Raw genomic sequence first — 4,771 nt, 5'->3', positions numbered from 1 at the left:
GACCCCGGGCGGGAGGAGCCGCCGCGCCGCGCTTGGAGCCACCGCTCGGTATAACCTCTCCGTCTCACACTGAAATTGCCCGCTTCGCAGCCCGGCTTCCCCGGTTGCTAGGCAGATTTCGCCTCGCACACTTCCGTGTTCAGGCGCGTCTTGCCGAGTGGCGGCGCCGCAGGCCAATGAGGTCCGTCCGGGGCTCCCGGGATCCGCGCCCCACAGGAGGCGTGGCCAGCCTTGCGACGGACAGCGCCCGGTAGCCAATGAGCGCGCTGGCCGGCTCGCCCTCAGGATCGCGCCGGCGGCCTGGGCGGGCCCGAGGAGGTGGGACTGAATGACTGACAGGCGTCCTGCCAATGGTAGAGTGGAGCGGGCCTCAGGGCCAGTCAGAACTCTGTGGGGGCGGGGCTTCAGCATCGGGGCGGGAATGCCGCGAGGGGCGGGGCCTTGGGACGCGTCAATCCGTGGCCAGCTCGCTCGGACCCCAGAGGGCGGTTCGACTGGGCCTCCCGGCGGCCGACAACTAGCTGGGCAGGGGGTTCCCCGCAGTGCTCAGCAGGGGCGCCCCACCCACAATGCACCGGAGGCGGCCTGGGCCTGGCGGGCGTGGAGCGAGTACGCCGGGCGGTGGGCGGGGCTGTGTGAGGCGCGCTCTTAGGAGAGTGGAGCCGTGGCCCGGCCTTGTTCCCTAGGGGGTTCGTTTCTGCTGTGCTCTTTTCTAACTAGAGTTGTGGGTTCGACCTTCCTCTGAGGAGAATCTTGGGGATTATTGCCCCTGACCCCCGTTCTGAGGAGAGTCTTCGGGGTTCTTTGCCTGGCCCCAGTTCTGAGGAGAATCTTCAGGAATCTTACCCTTGGCCGCTCTTCTGAAGAGAATCTTGGAGGTTCTTGCCTTGTCCACTTTTCTCAGGAGAATTGCCAGGATAAGGCTTATTTTGTATATTCTGAACCCCACCTCCCTTTTCTAAGAAAGCCTGGGGCTTGGGCTCCTGCCCCCTTTACTAAGGAGAATTGGGGGAATTCGGGGCCCCAGATTTACTGCCTTTCCCGAGGAGTATTTGGGGAGCATCGCCTGCCTCAATTGAATATTTTCGGGGGCCACGCCCTCTTCTGCCCTTGGCTGAGGAGCCCTAGGGGCTTTGTGCTCCTGGTCTTCATATCTGAAGATAACTTGGGAAATACCTACCTTGTGTGTCCTCTCAACCAAAGGAGAAATTGGGGACTTCAAGTACCTCTCTTCTCTCCAGAGAGGAATTACTGGAGACTGATACCTCCTCATCCCTTTTACTAAAGAAATGCCAGAGAATTGTTGCTCCCTGCACTTTTTCTAAGGAGTATCTGAGTATTGCAAGAAGGGCCCCTTTTCCTAAGAATTGTGACCATTCGACTCTTTCCTAGAAAACTGGGGGGAGTTACTACTTTATTTTTGGAAAAGCTACCCGTTTAGCCCTCTTTCCCCTTTTTTTGAGGGGAGTTTTTCTATGCAGCTGTCTGCTCTTTTCCAAGGGTAAAATCTGTGGCCCCAACTGATCCTGTTTCCTGTCTAGCTCTTCAGCCCCAGTTTCCTTCTCTGCTGGGTGGGGCCCTTCCAAGAAGCATTCCTGTTTTCCACTTACCCCCAGACAAAACTAATCAGTCACTCAAACTCTTGCAACAGTGTTTGCTCCTCTGCTGTAGCAGGTTCCATAGCCTACCAGCTGTTGGAGGCCTTTGCCTCTGTCTTCCCTTAATTGTTCCGAACTTTTTGCCTGATTTTCCCCCCCAAAGAACTCAGCTTTGCCTTTAGTAGGGAACCAGATATTAATTGAATCAAAAGGCTGAAGAAGGCAACAATGAAAAAGACCCACGACACTGTAAATTCAATATGACAAACTTTTATTCCCCTTCCCCCCACCCCACACACACACAGTGCACAGAACTGTGCAAGGTGCTGAGATACCTGAATTATAGGACAGAACTTGTGAGCCAAGATGAAAACAGCAAAGGAAAATAGGCCTGTTAGGCAAGGCAGAATGTTACACTAAAGAGATACCAAGAAAATGTTGTAGGAATGTAGAAGAGGAAGTGATTAAATGATAAATGGATGTGAAAGTGCTTTGTAAACACCAAGCAGTGTACCCCATGGAAAGGATTATTATTGTTACAAGTGGGCTGACATTCCTGTAAGGAAAGTAAAGAATAAATTCTAAGAGTCACAGGAATGGGAAGTTGGCAGGGAGCCCTGTGGGGCCTGACTCCGAGTGAGCTCAGCCTGGACCCAAGTGGCAAGGCTGACAAGAGTCCTTGGCTAGGAAGGAAGCCACTGGAAACATAAAGACAACATGTTCCCAGAGCACCTTGTTTGCACCTCTGTTGTAGCATTTACCACATTCTGCAAGTGTCTGAGGCAGTCTGGATGGTCAATAAACACTTGGACTTTGGTGGCTGGCAGAGCTGGGGTTGAACCCACTCTCTAGGCCAGTTACTTTCCTCAATCATATCAGAAGTGAGAACACCCATCTCTAAAGGTTGCACTGAAAATTGTGAGCTCAAAGTGCCCTGCACCATGCCTGGTGCACAGAAGGTCTCTGGAGGTTTTCCTTTCATTCCAGTCACCAACCAGGATGCTTTCTAAGGGCAGGAATCTAGTCTTACTCATTTAAATAATCCTTCAGTGCTTTTATAGTTGCTGAATTGAACTGGGATCAAAGACCAACTCATTGTCCAACCCCTTCATTTTATACATGAGAAACTGAGAGGCCCTGAGGACAACTGTGACTTGTTCATGTCCCACTGCTACTTTGTGGCTGGATCCTAAACTTGCATTGCCTTAATCTCACTTTGGGCCTCTGTGCTCAAAGGAAAGGAGAGAAAGGGGACCTGTGCCCTTGAGCCCTTGTGCAAAGCAGAGCCTTTTTGAGAACCTAAAACTCCCTGAGCCTTATCGCTCTCTTAGGCGAGTTGTGGAACGTTTCTGGATACAAGCCTAATAGAGTCCCTAACTCAAGAGCAAAGAGCAAGTGAGGGCCCTGACCAGGGTCAAGGCTGCCTAAATTAATTTTGTCAAAGAGAGAGTGCAAAAGAATTGAGGTTTCTTCAGGGCTATCCTGTGTAATTTCCAGACTGATCCTTGGAAATGTCAGGACCTATAATTACATCTCACCTTTTTATTTTAAGAATGCACAGAATTTCTTTGATTCTCTGGAAAAACGCATTGCCTAGAGGTAGAGATATTGGATTAAGGGATGTCCTTGAAGTCTGGAATCCTAGCAAAAACAAGAGTCCCATTGGGCTAGAAAACTGTATCTTCGAAGAATCTAAGGCAAAAGGGCATTTGTCAGAAGGAGTGAAATGCCCCACCAAAATGGATGACATGAGCACAGCTTCTGAAAAAAAACGTAATCCATACTAAAGATGGGCTTCCCTTTCCACAGTGGTAGCAGCGATTGCATCTCTTTGCATCAAGGTGTGTCCCTTCCTGGGTCTGAGAAATCATGTGGGCAAACTGGATAAGTGACATTCACATCCAAATAGGGAAATGGGAGCTGAGCCAGGTGACTGCACAGGCAGCAAGGAAAGCAGGGCCTCAATGGTAGAAAAATGAGGGCCTGATGGGTGCCAATTTGTTTGGTGTTGTGGTCTTGGACAAGGAACAGTGCCCATTGACAATGAAGAATGACAACTGGTTAATATCAATGAGAAGGGTACTAAGCACAAAGGTGAAAGCCCTCCAGTGTCACTCAATGATAGCAGCAGTTTAGTAGCACACAGCAAAGTACCCCCTCCATCTTTGCCTCCTAAGATTCTTGGACTGCATAATTCATATGTGTTTGCCAAGCACTTTGAGGTCCAATATCCGAATTGCTAATCTACTGAAACCTGCATCCTTTGGCATTGGAAATGGCCTTGTTTCTCCCAGGGAAAGGGTGGTAAAAAGTCAGTGTCTGTTTTCATGTTGAGGCCTACAGGCTCCCTGACTTTGGCTTCCACTCAGATAGGGCCAGGCTTGTCCTTCCTGCTGTTGCTGGGCCTCTGACATATCTGCTCATCAAGGCTCTGGTCCTCTTTATGAGAATTTTCTCCCAGATTATTGCCAAAGCACTGACAAGATAGTCAGGAGGAGAGACTTTCTCCTGGACATACAGAAATTATAGAAACCTGTCTAATCAGCATAAATTATCCCCACTTCCTCCCCTGTGTTTGGTGAGAGGGGAAGGGGGGCGGGGGGCAGCTGGTACTGGGTGGCTGGGTGAGCGCTGAGAGGGTGGCTTGGAATGAAAGAAGATACCTAGTGCCTCCATCTTATTTGTTCTTTTGAACAAGCAACCTTTCAAGATTTCACTCATTCATTGCTATAGTCAACCCTCCATATCTATGGGTTCTATATCCTCAGATTCAACCAACCACAGATCAAAAATATTTGAAAAAAAAAAAAGTTATGTTGTTGTTGATGTGTATGTACTAAGTCTATACTTAACAAGTACAGATTTTTTTCTTGTCATTTCCTATACAATACAGTATAACAGCTATTTACATAGCATTTACATTGTATTAGGTATTATAAGTAATCTAAAGATGATTTACAGTATATGGGAGGATGTGCATAGATTCTACGTAAGTACTACTCCAATTTATGTAAGGGACTTGAACATCAGCAGATTTGGGTATCCGTGGGAGTCCTGGAACCAATCACCTGTAGATACTGAGGGACAACTCTAAGTTAATGATTCCACAAATATTTAATGGGCCCCTAACAAGGGCTGGGTACCATAGGATAGAGCAGATAGGTAGAGGTGCC

Source organism: Pteropus alecto, unplaced genomic scaffold (genome assembly GCF_000325575.1).
Source record: "Pteropus alecto unplaced genomic scaffold, ASM32557v1 scaffold160, whole genome shotgun sequence".
NCBI lineage: Eukaryota > Metazoa > Chordata > Mammalia > Chiroptera > Pteropodidae > Pteropus > Pteropus alecto.
This window is presented reverse-complemented; position numbering follows the sequence as displayed.